At 41.3% G+C, this 17,580-nt stretch overlaps 1 non-coding gene across 1 annotated transcript; it reads right to left on the bottom strand.

Annotated features, from left to right (window-relative positions):
• Positions 1-12,402: 12,402 nt before the first annotated feature.
• Trnas-uga lies at positions 12,403-12,477 on the bottom strand. The gene has a single exon. It is a non-coding gene; the product is annotated as a tRNA-Ser (tRNA).
• Between the last annotated feature and the right edge of the window lie 5,103 nt (positions 12,478-17,580).

The raw sequence follows: 17,580 nt of genomic DNA, 5'->3' as shown, positions 1-17,580 counted from the left end.
CGAGAAATATAACAATTCAATGTGCTTCTTCACCTTTCCTATGCGACTACCAAACAGACTGTTTATGAAGCATAATCTCAACTGATTTATATTAAAATGATAATACGTTTCCTTCGTCAACGAACAACGATCCTAAACGCCCCTGTGTCTCCAATTTCGTGTAGTCACCTACGAGGGGGCTTCAAAACGTTAAGTTAACGACGTGTCGTCCCATGAAGACCATTACCCAAGAGTGGCGTATTGTCAGAAGAGAGTTCATGTTGTGGGTTTCCTTAAGAATCACTTTTGCAGCGGTACGGAAAACAGGTGCATCACAACGTGGGAATTAAATGTCGCGACAGCTGGAAACTTACTCCAAAGCTGAAGTAAGCGGGACAGTACCATTCTTGTGGGCAAAACGTCTAAATTGCACACAGATTCACCGTGAAATGCTGGCGTCTCATGGTCCAAACGTAACGTCACAACCAGCTGTAGTGACATGGTGCCAACAACCTGACCAATGCCGCACAGACTTGGGTGATGCTGATCGGTTAGGAAGCCCATCGACATTTACCACAGGCAATATCCAGGCAATCGTGGAACCGATTTACAACTATCGTAGATGCTCGGACGATGGGGGCGTTGACACAGTGGCTCAAGATCGGTCCCGTGACCAAGGAGCTGATTTCTGTTGTCGAGGAACTGGACGATTTACAACATCCCGACAATTGGTGGCTGTGCTGAAAAACAATGTAGTGTATCTGCCACTGTGAAGTGTAGTACAGAATGCAGCAAGTTACTCAGCTTGCCATAATAATCTGTAACTTACTTTTTGAAGTTCCCTTATAGAATACCCGAAATTTCAGCGACTTTCTCTAGTGAAATCAATTTCCCTGACAGTTCCATGTTTTCTACACAAATTGCCAGCCAGAATAAACGCCTCTGCAATCTTTTGTTCAATTGAATCATTAATTATCGTAAATTTTATCGTGAATATGATCTAGGGAATTTGGAAGTAACCCAGACAAACTCATGTCATTGATTACGGATATGTCAAAGAAAATGAATAATGGCTAGCAATTCTGTTGTGAAAATATGTATCTATGTGGCAGATGTATGTGAAGGCACGACCTACGCGGTGCAGAACTGTTGGGCAATCTGTATATATGATTTCCGAACAGAGAAAGGAACAATTGTCGGTGAGCACATAGTTGTATAATATCCATCGGGACAAGGTATATATCCAGATGCATTATGTGCAGTGTACACGCCATAAGGTATTTGCGAGAATGGCCAAATGCGAGGATTCGGTGGAGGTAAGTGTATGTCAGAACGAATAGATTATACACAGACTGATGTCAGAATTCTGGATCAGCGTCGCTTCTGTGAGGTTTCTATCCCCTTACTGGAAAAGGAAATAGTGTTTCTGAGGTTCCACGTAACAATAAACGTGTAGAGTATACTCAAGTGGTAGTTGGTCGCTTGCGGTCCATAAAAGGACAATCATCATTTGCGTCAGGAGGCTGTCTACAGGGCTCGTCCGAAAGGAACCAGAATAAATATGGTCCCACAGTGGTATGTCGATTCTAAGAGTCGTATGCTGATGAGGGTACAGACACAGAGGCCTGGAGTAAGGTATTGAGTTTTAAATGTCACTTCTGCTAAAAGCTGACTTCTGGTGGTAGCCATTTCAGATTGGTTATAAATACTAGTCCTAGAAAATATGCCTCTGCTATGCTTCGTCAGGTAGGCAGTACAAATTCAACAGGTAGACCATTCCCGGTCCATACTCTGCCATTGGTAGCGCCCGCTGACGTCACCAGAGATTTAGTGCTGCGAATTACAATTCACCGTTATCCTTTTTTTATAGGCGGCAACCATGATGTTTCTAATTATTTGTCGTGCCGATCATAATCAATTACGGTATACCTTTTAGCTCTGATACATTTTAAAACTAACTACGGTTCTCCTCGGTGGATCTGAATGTGTTACATTGTAACAATATTAAAAATAGAATGAGACTTCTCAAATTAAAAGAACTTTGCAGTGATGTCTTACCATCCCACAGAATTGCGTACGTTTAACAATTAAAATAATTATCAGATCAACATAAATACTATTTTCACCACAGTTATGTTTCACATCATATTTGTTATGCATTTGTTAGAGCAGTTTGTTTAATCTGTGACTGCCAAAAAAAGAGACACAGTCCAGAGCTGATTTCTTTTTGCAGCATTCTTAACAGCCCTCCATTTCACTTTTCTATTTAGACGTATAATCCGAAACGTACTGTCTTCACATTTTCTTAAATGACTGTTTTGTTAATTTTGTCGAATTGATAACATATATGACTTTCCATCGCCTTTTTGGAATTTCTCCGTGGAAAGTAGAGAAAATGTGCTCGAACTTTATCAACACAGTCCGCCACTGCTTAGGAAATGGATGTGCGACCTCCTTTAGAAATCATTATAATTCAGTCTTGATTTGCAATTTCTTTTGCGACAAGTTGACAACTTACTGTTTGACCTCTCAGTGAACTGACAATGTTCTTGCCTTTGAACGCAAGGCTCAGGTACCATGTGGCACATATTCAGCGAGAAATTCTGAATTGTTAAAGTCAATATTTAGAACCAAGTTATCTTTGCTTCTGTCTCTCCTACTATTACTGATTAAATTGGCGCCTAGTTTGATACATACCCGACTGGAAAGAAAAATTTTGTTATCTGAACTGGATTCTTAGCTACTAACATCAAGGACAATTTCTCTCCAAGCAGCCCATTATCTGAGGAGACAGAAACACACTTGTCCCTGCCGTTCAAAGCCTCGTCAAAGCACGAAACAAGTTGTGTGAGATAAGATGGGTAATAATCTTGATTAGAACTGGAACAAATATGTTTAAAGCCTTGTACGAGGTATCTGTTCTTTCCTGCGACAAAATTAACGTTGATGGTCGAAGAAGTTAAAAATGCTGAGGTACTTCTGGTGCTGACTGACCGCAGCTTATTTGCGCGAGGACGGCAGACAATACATCTGCATGGCAGAGGATATGTCTTATTGTACCAGTTATTATGATTTCATACAGTTCCATTCACTTATACACTGATGAGCCAAAAAGCCATGACCACTGCCCCCTGCGACGTCGAATGATGCGTTGCGGGCAAGTGATGCAGTAACAGAAGTATGCAAGTGAAGCAGAGTGAGATGGGGGATCTCCATAGCGAAGTATGGGCTGCAAATAGGGAAATAAGCGACTACGAGAAAGAGCAGATTATTACTACGCAAAGCCTGTGAACGAGTATCTCAAACGGCGAAGCTGGTCGAATGTTCATGTGCTACTGTCGTTACCGTCTACAGAAAGAGATAGGACAGTGACACTACCACAAGATGCTGAAAAGTTGGACGCCCAAGCTCTTCACAAAACTTAGAGAGTTCGGAGGCCTGTCTCCTTTGTAAAATAGGGCAGATAGTGATGTGTGGCACCTTTACCGGAAGTGCAAAATGCTGGTGCACATACCGATGTTTTGGAGCACACTGTCCATCGTACATTGTTGAAGATGGAGCACCTGCAGCAGTCCACCCATTGTGTTCACATGCTGACTCAACGACATTGTCAATTACGATTACATTGGGCACAGGAACATCTAGATTTGACTGTCGATCAATAGGAACAGGTCGATGGTGGTCTCCACAAATGCTGTCATCGAGGTGAATGGCAGCTCGAAATGAGCAGCACGCCAAGAATGTAGGCTGGTGGGAGCAGTATTATGCTATGGGAGACATTCTCCAGCGCTTGCATGGGACCTGTGGTAGTAATCAAAGACACACTGGCAGTTGCACACCACCTGCATCCCTTCATGCTTGATGTCTTCCCTGATGGCAGCAGCATCTTTCAGCAGTATAATTGTCCATGTCTCTGAGCTAAAACCGTGCTGCAGTGGTTTAAGGAGTGTCATAAGTGAATTCTATGGAACCCAACTGTGTCGCTACTGGGCGTCACCATGTACACACATCAGCGGCCTTTTGTTTAGCGAATTACGTGACCTGTGCCTAGACATCTAATGCCACATACCTCCACAAACCTACCAACAAACTTTCAGATCCATGATATGCAGAATCAGTGATGTATTTCCATTCCAAAGAAGGACAGACAACCTATTAAGCAGGTGATCATAATGTTTTGGCTCATCAGTGTACAGCACGAGAAGGATGACATTTTAAATGCCTCTGTATGCACTGTAATTAGTTTCATCTTGTTTTCACAATCTCTATGGGTGCAATACATAGGGGGTTGTAACATATTCCTAGACTCATCACTTAAAGTTGGTACTAGAAAGTTAATGAGTAGGTTTTCATGGGCAAGTTTGTGTCATCAGGCACGTGCCAGTTTAGTTCTTTCAGCGTCTTCATGACAGTCGCTCGCAGGTTGAACAAACCAGTGACTATTCATACTGCTCTTCTCTGTATACGTTCATCCGTTCAATATACTCACTACTCCTTTGTGGTATGGGTCCCAGACACTCCAGCAATATTCCAGGATGGACTTAGACAAAGAGCAGACCCCATAGAAAATCTTCAGAAATTATAAGTAAGATAATGTCTTTTTCTCTTCAGGTAACTAATTTTCATGATACATCATACAGTTAGTGCAGTTCAGCATGTAGCAATTTTTTTCCTTCAAAAAATCTAACAGGATGGTGAACACACGAGAACAAGAAAAAGTTCTCAAATCTTGCCAGGAAAAAGATAAGGTGGATATTCCCAGTTTTGACTTCCAAGAAAATCTGCCATACCCTTTATTCCCCATCAATGAAATATTATACCTCTGTCAACTATGAGAATTCAACTTTAGTATTCAGATTGAAAAAACAACAAAAGTACAATGTTTATGTGGGATGAAACATACGGTCATAAGAGTGTTAATGAAGTTATTTTGTGTCTAAACAGGTACATGACAAGTACATCATCGCCACAAGTTGATACATTTTACTTGTTCTCTGATGGCTGTATTGGGTAGAACAAAAATATAGCAATGATTCATTACCTAACAACTTTAGTTGCTTCTGGAAGATTCAAGTACATCAGTCATTACTTTCCCATGAAAGGCCATAGCTTTCTTCCATGTGACGCCAACTTTGCAAAAATAGAAAAAAATTAAAAGAAAGAAAGGGTAGAAACTCCTAGAGATTAGGAAGACACTGTAGAAAATGAGGCACATTTCAATGTGGTAAGGGTGACAGGTAGTGGTTTCCAGGAATACTAATGACATTTAAGTCAGTATTACAAAATGTCAGTAAGAAGAGAGGTCAGAAATTTTCTAAGTATAAAATATTTAAATACACTTACAAATATCAGGAAAAAGTTGCAGTTGCAAAAGCAATGGGAGGAACAGGCTTCACAATATATTCCTTGATGAAAGATCCCTCCCAGCAGATCACTTTCAGCACTAACATTTTACACCAACATACTACCCATAAAATCAGAAAAGCTGGAAAATCTGAAACATCTAACATAGTACTTATCACCAGAGGATGCAGCATTTTATTTATTACTCACAGGATATTCCCTTCCTGAAGCGACAGCGTCGCAATCAGAGGAAGAGGAAACTACATAATGAAAGAAAAATTAGTTCTTTTTCATTGCACTAAAAGTTATATACCTTATACTTCTTCAATTCCAAAGATTATGAAGTTTCAGTCATATACAGGGTGATTATAATTAAAGTTAAACTTTCAAACCGGTATTGAACACCACTGGTCAGAATGACATCAAATTGCAATGGAATATTACCAGAGAAGGGGGAAAGGTATGGCAGAAGAAATAGTTACAAAATGTAGCAATAGATGGTGCTGTAAGCGTCACAATTTAATAGCGGCTGACTACAAATGACAAATAAGTCATACAACAACGCGTAAGGTGTACGTTTGATGTTAAACAAACTGTACTACTCAGTGTACATGGGTGTGCAGATGTGATACTGTTAGTTATGTAAGAACGTGGCAAGGTCATATCACATCAGATGGAAAAAATCGGTTTTTAATTGTCCTGAGGCCAAAAATCGCATAAAAAGTATCAACCATGTCAGTTTTTAATTGCCCTGTGGCCAAAAAACGCATAAAAAGCATCAATCAAAATCAAATCAGATTATTAATATCCGTGTGACTGTGGCAAAACATGTTCCATATGTTGTCCACCGTTTTCTGCAACAAGTTGAAATCTAGAAACAGCACGTTCCACGACTGATCGAAGTGTTTCTGGGATCACGTTCAGAATGTGTTGTGCAATGCATGCCTTCACTGCAGCTAAGTTTGCAATTGGAACACTGGACACATCTTTCAAATAACCCCACAGGTAGAAGTCACACAGATTAAGAGCAGGTGACTGGGACGGCCAGCCTGTATGTAAATGGCAGCTGATAATGCCAGCATTTCCGAAACAGCGCTTCAGCAGCTGTCTAGCTGGATTTGCAATGTTCGGAGGTGTGCCATCTTGCATAAAAATGATCCCATCCACACATCCATGCTGTTGACAGCTGGAATGATGTGGTTGCGCAACAGACACTCATAGTGCTTAACACTGACGGTACAGATAACAGGACCGGAAGCACCTGTCTCTTCGAAGAAATATGGCGCTATGATAAATGATGCCGTAAACCCAGACCACAAAGTGAACTTTTCAGGATGAAGTGGTACTGCTGTGGATTCTATTGCCCATATTCGACAATTTTGTGTATTGACATATCCTGTCAGATGGAAGTTTTGTAGGATTTTATGCACCGTGTTCACGAGTAAGTCCAAAGTTTGGGCAATTATCCATGCACTACACGTTTGCACACCACAATTCATCTCCTCCTGCATTTCTGTGGCCACTGCTATCACTGACTTCGAATCAATTCATTTCCTTCCTCTACCAGATTGCACACCAAAAGAACTCGTATTTTCGAATTTCCGAATTATTTTCTACAGACCCACGGCAGTCATTGGACCCACGACTTTTTTCAAACCCCTTCAGTGCCCAGAACTTCTGCAGAGTGATGTGTGCACAGTCACCATTCTTGTAATACAGCTTTACAAGCGGAGCATGAACCTGCATTGTGATAGTCATGGCGAACGTCGATGACACGAAAGGAGGAAAAGCCGTGTACCCGGCATGTTTATACCAACTTCACTGGGTCGTGCGCATAACAGGTGTTTTCATTTACGTATTCTGACACATACAGCGCCACCTATTGATCTCTTTTTGCACTGCTTTTTCTTTTTTTCTTCCGCTATGTGTCTTCACCCTTCTCTGATAATATTCCATTGTAATTTGACATTATTCTGACCAGTGGTGTTATTTATACAGCATTTTGAAAGTTCAGTTATAGTCACCTTGTATTCAATGCCATAAACCAAGTTAGGATGTAAAAAAAAAATAATTAAAAATAATGTTTCTTTCACCAATATCTATCTTTTTACCATGCAATAAAAAACATTCCAAGTCCATGACTATGTGTTAATTATTTTCTCTCAAATATACACTCCAAGTGTCTGAAATTTGCAGGGCATATAAAAGTGAGCAATTCATAAGTGAAGACTAAAAATTACGCTGATAAAGCAAAACCATCTCCAGTTATAATATTTTTCGCCTCTCCTCAAATAGGTTTTCAATTGTCAAGTTCTATGAGTAATACAGCAATGTAACACTTAGTCAAAACTGTAAGGTTTTGAACATGATTCCCATTTTGCATATTCCTTTCATTTGAATGTACGCTTAAATATTACAAATTTTGTGGGAGATATTCAAAATATTATGAATGAGATTTCTCTCTCGTCTAGGAAAAATTTTCCACTTTAAGTTTTCATGTGGAGATTTCTTGGCAAACAATAAGGTACAGTTCTTCCAGAGCTTTCATGCATTAAGATGGTCAATCTGCAGATATGTGGGACAGAAGTGTGTGTCTCATTGTCACTGTCCACTTATATATTATTTGCTTTTAGAAATTGGTAAGGTACACATATATTAAGACACTTTTTAATGTTTTGCATATTACACCTTGCAAAGACAAGTTTTGATCAACAAATTAAAGAGCAATTTACCCTTTGAAGACAAAAGAGGAAAGCATTCCAGCTGGCCTCACACAATCATGGATAATGAGAGTCTTAGCAAAGAAACACACAGAATAGTTTCCAGAACAAGAAAGCCACTACTGCAGGTGTAAAAGTGTTGCCCAAAATGTAGCGTATGCCCTGCCGATACTGGAAAAAGCAAAACAATGCCTATGAATGTGGCTGTGTATCAATCTTCAGCAGGTACTCTTCTGCCCACCATTGAACCATTTTCTGTATTTTATCAATGGCAGCATTCTGTTTACAACCTGGCAGTATATAATGCAGGCAGTAATACTGGTTTCATGCAGTTTTAGCATGAAATCATTGCCAGGAGATGCGCAGCAGATACGCTTATCCATTCGGAAGTACAGGGTGTCCTACTCAAACCTCCCTGATTTCAAGGACCCAAGAGAGAAAAACCACAGTAGATATCACAATGAAAAATGCACCATATTGTAGAGCATCTCAAGGAATTTTTATTGCCACATCAGAAGTGCAAAGTATCGTCGCCAGAGTGCAGCATGGTCGCATGAAGTGAACAACTCCACAGCAGCGCACGCAAGCAGTAGTGTGGTTTGCAGAAACAAAATTGCCGATTACTGGGCTAAGAAATTATCATCATTTGTATGAAAGTGATCCAGCTGATGTGAAAACAATTAAGGAATGGTATAAGAAGTTTCTGGCAACAGGAAGTGTTCTGAAACATTCTGGCAGTGCACATTATGGAGTTTCAGAAGAGACAGTGGAGGAAATCAGACAAACGTTTCTCAGAAGCCCACGAAAGTAAATTTGTCAAGCATCTAGGCAACTAGATGTACCTTTATCAACATTGAATCGTGTAGTTCACCAATGTCTTTGTATGTGTGTGCTTATTACAAAGTGCACATTCTGCAACATCTGACACTGACAACAAACCACGCTGACAACAATTTGTTGCGGATATGCTGCAGTGTATTGATATGGGTGCCAGCATCCTGGAAAGATGTTTATTCTCAGATGAGGCAAGCTTTCATCTATCAGGAAGGATTAATAGGCATAACACAATATTTGGATTTGGAAATCGCGAAGTCTACACATTGTCATTGAACATGATTGTGATAGCCCTAAGCTAAACATCTGGTGCAGGCTAATGCATGACAGGATTGTTGGACCGTTCTTTGCGGAACAAACAGTGAATGAGTAGTGTATCTGGACATGTTGGAGCAGTCTGTGTACCCTCAGATACAAGACTTGCAACCCAACATCATTTTTCAACAAGATGGAGTCCTGCTGCAATGGTCAATGGCTGTTTGCAAGTTCCTGGATAGGAAATTTCCCAATAGTCAGATCGGACACTGAGGACTCATTGTCTGGCCACCACGTTCACCCAACATTATGCCACCTGATTGCTTCATGTGGGGATCCGTGAAGTGTGTATGTGACCAGAGTGGACGGTATTTCTATGTTGCGACATTGTATCACCAATGTAATTGCAACAGTAACAGAGAAAATGTTACTAAGAACTTGGCAATAAATTGAATATAAACTAGATATTTTTTGTGCTAAAAATGGTTCACATGTAGAGGTGTATTACTGATAAATAAGTAAATTCTTTGAGATGCTCTACAATGAGATGCATTTTTCATTGTCTTATCTACTGCGGCTTTTTTCCCATGGGTCTTTGAAATCAGGGAGGTTTGAGTGGGACACCCTGTATAATCTTACACATTCCACTCCTCTTACTATGGTGAGATTCGGAAAATAATCATATGGTCTGCCCACTGTATTTGGCAGAACAATCTGCGGATGATTTCTATTTATGAAAAATCCGATCGTAAATATTTCACAGTGAATATGTACATTTGTCTGGCGAAACCAAATGAAGTGAAATGCTGGATGTTGTTGTTGTGGTCTTCAGTCCTGAGACTGGTTTGATGCAGCTCTCCATGCTACCCTATCCTGTGCAAGTTCCTTCATCTCCCAGTACCTACTGCAACCTACATCCTTCTGAATCTGCTTAGTGTATTCATCTCTTGGTCTCCCTCTACGATTTTTACCCTCCACGCTGCCCTCCAACACTAAATTGGTGATCCCTTGATGCCTCAGAACATGTCCTACCAACCGATCCCTTCTAGTCAAGTTGTGCCACAAACTCCTCTTCTCCCCAATTCTATTCAATATCTCCCCATTAGTTATGTGATCTACCCATCTAATCTTCAGCATTCTTCTGTAGTACCACATTTAGAAAGCTTCTATTCTCTTCTTGTCTAAAATATTTAACGTCCATGTTTCACTTCCAAACACGGCTACACTCCATACAAATACTTTCAGAAACTACTTTCTGACACTTAATCTATACTCAATTTTAACAAATTTCTCTTCTTCAGAAACACTTTCCTTTCCATTGCCAGTCTCCATTTTATATCCTCTCTACTTCGACCATTATCAGTTATTTTGCTCCCCAAACAGCAAAACTCCTTTACTACTATAAGTGTCTCATTTCCTAATCTAATTCCCTCAGCATCACTCGACTTACTTCGACTACATTCCATTATCCTCATTTTGCTTTTGTTGATGTTCATCTTATATCATTCTTTCAAGACACTGTCCATTCCGTTCAACTGCTCTTCCCAGTCCTTTGCTGTCTCTGACAGAATTACAATGTCATCAGCAAACCTTAAAGTTTTTACATCTTCTCCATGGATTTTAATACCTACTCCGAATTTTTCTTTTGTTTCCTTTACTGCTTGCTCAATATACAGATTGAATAACATTGGGGAGAGACTACAACCCTGTCTCACTCCTTTCCCAACCACTGCTTCCCTTTCATGTCCCTGAACTCTTAGAACTGCCATCTGGTTTCTGTACAAATTGTAAATAGCCTTTTGCTCCCTGTATTTTACCCCTGCCACCTTCAGAATTTGAAAGAGAGTATTCCAGTCAACATTATCAAAAGCTTTCTCTAAGTCTACAAATGCTAGAAACGTCTGTTTGCCTTTTCTTAATCTAGCTTCTAAGATAAGCCGTAGGGACAGTATTGCCTCACGTGTTCCAATATTTCTACGGAATCCAAAGTGATCTTCCCCGAGGTCGGCTTCTACCAGTTTCTCCATTCGTTTGTAAAGAATTCGTGTTAGTATTTTGCAGCTGTGACTTATTAAACGGATTGTTTGGTAATTTTCACAACTGTGAGCACCTGCTTTCTGTAGAATTGGAATTATTATATTCTTCTTGAAGTCTGAGGGTATTTCACTTGTCTCATACATCTTGCTCACCAGATGGTAGAGTTTTGTCAGCACTGGCTCTCCCAAGGCCGTCAGTAGTTCCAATGGAATGTTGTCTACTCCCGGGGCCTTGTTTCGACTCAGGTCTTTCAGTGCTCTGTCAAACTCTTCACGCAGTATCGTATCTCCCATTTCATCTTCATCTACATTCTCTTCCATTTCTATAATATTGTCCTCAAGTACATCACCCTTGTATAGACCCTCTATATACTCCTTCCATCTTTCTGCTTTCCCTTCTATGGTTAGAACTAGGTTTCCATCAGAGCTCTTGATATTCATAGAAGTGGTTCTCTATTCTCCAAAGGTCTCTTTAATTTTCCTGTAGGCAGTATCTATCTTACCCGTAGCGAGATAAGCCTCTACATCTTTACATTTGTCCTCTAGCCATGCCTGCTTAGCCATTTTGCACTTCCTGTCGATCTCACTTTTGAGATGTTTGTATTCCTTTTTGCCTGCTTCATTTACTGCATTTTTATATTTTCTCCTTTCATCAATTAAATTCAATATTTCTTGTGTTACCCAAGGATTTCTACTAGCCCTCGTCTTTTTACCTACTTGATCCTCTGCTGCCTTCACTGCTTCATCCCTCAGAGCTGCCCATTCTTCTTCTACTGTACTTCTTTCCCCCACTGCTGTCAATTGTTCCCTTATGCTCTCCCTGAAACTCTGTACAACCTCTGGTTTAGTCAGTTTATCCAGGTCCCATCTCCTTAAATTCCCACCTGTTTGCAGTTTCTTCAATTTTAATCTGCAGTTCATAACGAATAGTCCACATCTGCCCCTGGAAATGTCTTACAATTTAAAACCTGGTTCCTAAATCTCTGTCTTACCATTATATAATCTATCTGATACCTTTTAGTATCTGATACCTTTTAGTATGCTGGATGTACAGATACTTATTTACTGTAATTTCAGTAGGACCAGCATTAAAATTTTCAGTCACCTCCTCCTCCTCCTCCCCTTCTTCTTGTTACAAAATATGCAGAAATGCATATACTCTATGCATCAAGAGAGCCCAAATAGTTAAGCATAAAGCAGTTTTTCCTTGAAACTTCCTGGCAGATTAAAACTGTGTGCCGGACCGAGACTCGAACTCGGGACCTTTGCCTTTCACGGGCAAGTGCTCTACCAACTGAGCTACCCAAGCATTCCAGTTTTTCCTAGTTTAAAATTTGCTTATAGGTGCAACACTGCTCTAGTGAACTTCTGAATTTACAATTTTCTATTATTTACATTAATTCCTATTATGAGTAATTGTTTTTCTAACAAAATTACTTTAGAAACATTTGGTACTATTTTTATAAAACAAATTGGAATTCTGTCACCTGCATAGACAACCAGGCTAAAAAACTTTTAGTAAGAAGTTTTATCTGTTAATTGCAGCAGCTGCTAACTTTAGCAATAAATTTCTCTGTGACAAAATTCCAATAAAGCTTTTTTTCATACTACATTTTTAACTGCTAAATAAACAGCAGTAACTGCATTTAGTGTCTTATTTGCTAGGGCAGTGATACCCACTCTGTCAGTCATTCTTATAAGTTAATAGTTTTTATCATTTTTCTGTAATAGTAAGTCTTAGTATCATGAGATCTGCTTCACATTCACCCCAAAATGAATCCAAATCTTTGGCTACTTCACTAGAAGCAACAGATGAAATTTTCCTGAAAATAGGAGGAATTTCATCTTGGATTACATTTTAAGTACTTGTCACAAAGATAAATACTGAGATCCTGCCATTATTATTGGATGCATTTTTGTCATTTTCCCAGAATACAGTGACATTTTCAGATCACTATTCTGGGAACACAAAATAGTAAGATTGTTATCTTTTTCTATAAGCATGAAACTGGTGGCAGATTCTAATTTTATCATAACCTAGTGGCTGCTTTTAAACACAGGACGCCTAAAAGTACACAAAATATGAAGAGTTGAAATTATATATAAATTAGTCTCTGGCTGCAAGACTAGCCTTCAATTTCTTTATTATGGTGATATCTATTTTGGGGCTTCCAGCTCCATGCTCTGATGAATTTTGATATATGCATGTAATATGTTAAACAATGGAAAAACTAGGTAGGAATATCAATAATGTAGGAAAAGACAAGTTGCTACTTACCGTAAAGATGACATGTTCTGTTGCAGACAGGTACAATTAAAAGAGACCAACATATAGCTTTTGACCACAGCCCTTACCAGCAAAAAGAGAAACACACATTCATACATACAAGCAAGCACATCTCAAACACACGAGACAGCCAATTGCAGCAGCTTGGGCTAGAATGCAGCTATCATGCTGGATTGAAGCAGCAATCAGGAGGAGGTGGGGAAGGGAAAGGGACAGTAGTGTATGGGTGGAGGGAGAGAGGAACACTGTCTGGCGGAGTGTGCAGGGACTAGAACACCAACAGGTGCAGGGTCAAGAGGTTGTGGGGCACAGAGGTGGGGGAAAAAAGGATCAAAAAAAGGAGAGGAGCAGGGGAAGATGGGCGGGTGTGAAGGCAGAGGGAAGCAAACATAGAGGGAGGGAGATGATAATGGGAAGCAGATGATAGAACAGAGGGGATGGAAACTGTTGGAGGGTGTGGGAACAATATGTTACCGTAGGTTGAGGCCAGGATAATTACAAGAGTGGAGATAGCGTCCATCTGTGCAGTTCAGAAAAGCTGGTGTTGGAGGGGAGGATCCACATGGCTGTTTGGTGAAGCAGCCATTGAAATCAAGCATGCTATGCTCAGTTGCATGTTGTGCCACAGGTTGGTCTATTTTGCTCTTGGCCACAGTTTGGCAGTGACCCTTCATTGTAATGGACAGCTGATTGGTGGTCATACCAATATAAAAAGTTGCACAATGATTGCAGCAGACAACATTGCTGTTTTCACAGGTGGCCCAGCCTCTGATGGGGGTAGGATAAACTTGTGACGGGACTGGAATACGAAGTGCTGGGAGGTGGATTGGGCAGGTCTTGCACTTGTGTCTTCCACAGGGACATCCTTGTGGAAAGGAGTTGGAACTGGGAATGGTATAGGAATTGACTAGGATGTTGTGGAGGTTGGGTGGGTGATGGAGCACCACTTTAGGAAGGGTGGGAAGGATCTCAGGTAGGATGTTCATCATTTCAGTGCATTATCATAATTAATCAAAGGCCTGTTGAAGAATGTGGTTCAGTTGTTCCAGTATGGGGTGGTACTGGGTGACAAAGGGGGTGCTCCTTTGTGGTCAGTTCTTGGGGTGGTGAGAGGATTGGTGGTGTGAGGGGGAAATAGCCTGGGAGGTCTGTTTGCGCACTAACTCTGGGCGATAGTGCCTGTCTTACAAGGCCTTAGTAGTTCTTGTCGCTGCAGATATGCCACCCTGGGCAGCCAGGCTGTATGGGAGGGACATTTTAGTGTGAAAGGGATGAGAGCTGTTGAAATGAAGGTACTGTAGGTGGTTGGTGTGTTTAATGTGGACAGATGTGTGGATGGAGCCATAAGAGAGAAGGTGGTCATTGTCTAGGAAGGTGGCACGATGGGTTGAGAAGGAAGCATTTGAGAGAGAAAGTGTTGAAATTGTGAAGGAAAGATGACAGAGTGTCTTGGCCCTGGGTCCATATCATGAAGATATCATCAATGAATCTGAACCAGACTAAGGGTTTGGTGTTTTGGGAGGCTACGAGGGTCTCCTCTAGATGGCCCAAAAACAGGTTGACATAGGTGGGTGCCAAGTGGACGTACATGCCTGTGCCGCAGATTTGCTTGTATACCTTCTCTTCAAAGCACAAGTAGTTATGGTTTAGAATAAACTTAGTAAGGTGCATGATGAATGAGGTAGTGGGTCCGGAGTCTGAACAACACTGGGAAAGGTAGTGCTCAATAGTGTTAAGACTAAGGGTATGAGGGATGTTTGCCTATAGGGAGGTGACAAGTAAGGATCCAGGAGGTAAAGGAGTGAAGGAAATGGCTGATATCTTTGACGTGAGAGGCTACATTACGAAGAACTGGCTGGTGGTGTTGGTCAATGAGGGTAGAAATTTTATCAGTGGGGGCACAATAACCAGCAACAATGAGGCATCCAGGATTGTTGGATTTTTGGGGTGGTGCAAAGGTGTGTGTGTGTGTGTGTGTGTGTGTGTGTGTGTGTGTGTGTGTGTGTGTGAAAAGCTAAGTTGGAGGTAAAGAATTCCTGGAAGGTGACCAGTGGGTGATTAGATGGGAGGGGGTGGTTGAGGGTCGCAGCTGGATGGTGGTACAAACTGAAAAAGACAGGGTTCAATGTTGGAATTAGGTTGGAGGGATTGGCTGACGAGAAGTGCTTCTATTGCAGGGATTGCAAGCAGGAGAGTAGGTCTTTGACAAATACAGCATGGTTAAATTTGGGTATAGGGCTAGTCATGAGGTCTTTTAATACAATAAACTTCTGTTAGCTGAGGGTATTGATGAAAATGTTAACAATAGTGTTACAGAAATGTTTTGGCTCTGGATTTGGTGGTGTGGTGGTAGGACGTTTGAGGCTATGTGACAAGTTGAGAAGGTAAGCTAAGGAGGGTTTAGGTGTTATGAGGAGAAAAACTGAGGGTGATATGGGGGTTGTATAGTGGTGCCACGAGCTTGAATGGTGACCTGAGGCGCAAGTAGGATTTTGGTAGATTGGATAACTTATGGAGATGGTGTCTGGAATGCTCCTCCTGGTGCTGGAGAGCAAAGGATTCTTTACCTCCAACTTTAACTCCAACAACCTACCCCAGATCTCTTCCTCAGAACACCAACCTTTCAGCAGAAGAATGAATAGCCATACAACCTCAGAACAAATCTTGACCACTGTTGTTATGGACTGTAGTGACTACCTGGAAGACAGCCTCCACCATATATCTTATTCCTCCACTTGCAAACTCTGCCAGAGTTATTTCATCCCAGAAGTCCAACACAACCTCCAATCCCTGCTTAAAGTCTTATAACCTTCCCAGAATCTCTCATCTGAACCCATTTCCCTCCTCACCCTATGACACCCCACCCCCCTCCCTGCACACACACCTCTTCTATATCCTCCCCAAAATCCACAAACCCAACAATCCTGGATGCCTGAATGAGGCTGGTTATTGTGCCTCCACTGAAGGAATTCCGGCCCTCATTGAGCAACACCTTCAACCAGTTGCCCGTAACCTAGACCCCTGGCTCTCCATCACTGGATTACTACTCATTACTGTTGACGCAACTTTCCTATTCACCAGCGTCCCTCATGCCAATGGTCTCACCCCTACTGAACACACCTTTACCCAAAGTCCTTCAGATTCCAATCTCACTGACTCATTCGTCACACACCTTACTAACTTTATCCTAAACCACAACTACTTCTTCTTTGAAGGGAGGGATACAAACAAATCCGAGACACAGCCACTGACATCTGCATGACATCCTCCTAAGCCAACATGTTTATTGGTCAAGCCTCCCAAAATACCAAACCCTTAGTCTAGTTTAGGTTCATTGATGATTGTTGGTTGTGTTTTGCTTTAGGGTGCAAAAAACAACTGGGATCGTATGCACCCAAGTCAAAACTGTAGAAGAGTTAAAAAAAGGACTATACGTTAGTCCCAATTGACATTAGAGAGGACAGCTAAAACCGGAACACAGAGAAAGGGCTAAAAAGACACTATACAAAAACGGAGGTCCAAAACTAAAAATAAAATAGCCTTCGCCATATTGCTTTCGCAGATAAAAAGTAAAACACCGTCGACAGCCAGCACGTCATTTGCTTAAACGGCCGATAATTCAAGTGGGGACATAAACGGTTAAAAAATAGGCACTCTGTCAGGAAGTGGTGGACGGTCAAAACTTGGGTGCCATGTGTACAAAGTGGTGAGGTAGCGCCACTTATCAGACGACGATGGCTAAAAAGTCAATGCCCAATACGCAGCAGAGTTAAAATGATCTCCTCCTGGTGGGAGGACTGAGAGGAGGTCGTCCAAGCCACTGAGAGAGGCTTAATAAGCCGGAGCTTATTCCCGTGAAGGGAGGACCATTGGCGATGCCAAAGGGACACAACCTCCTGACAGGCAACAACACAGGGATCACTGGAGGGAATATAGGAACTAGTGGTCTGAGTTGCGAGGACTGCAGTCGTGGCAGCAACCTTGTTTCTGGCAGACCGACATGACCAGGAACCCACATAAACATCACAGTGGCTCACCAAGAGTGAGCAAGTTTTCCTGGTCCCGTTGCAGTAAGGAATGGGCGGTGTATAGCACACATAGACTGACTGGCACTGAGTGAGCAGAG

The sequence above is a fragment of the Schistocerca piceifrons genome, chromosome 8 (assembly GCF_021461385.2).
Source record: "Schistocerca piceifrons isolate TAMUIC-IGC-003096 chromosome 8, iqSchPice1.1, whole genome shotgun sequence".
Lineage (NCBI taxonomy): Eukaryota > Metazoa > Arthropoda > Insecta > Orthoptera > Acrididae > Schistocerca > Schistocerca piceifrons.
This window is presented reverse-complemented; position numbering and strand designations above follow the sequence as displayed.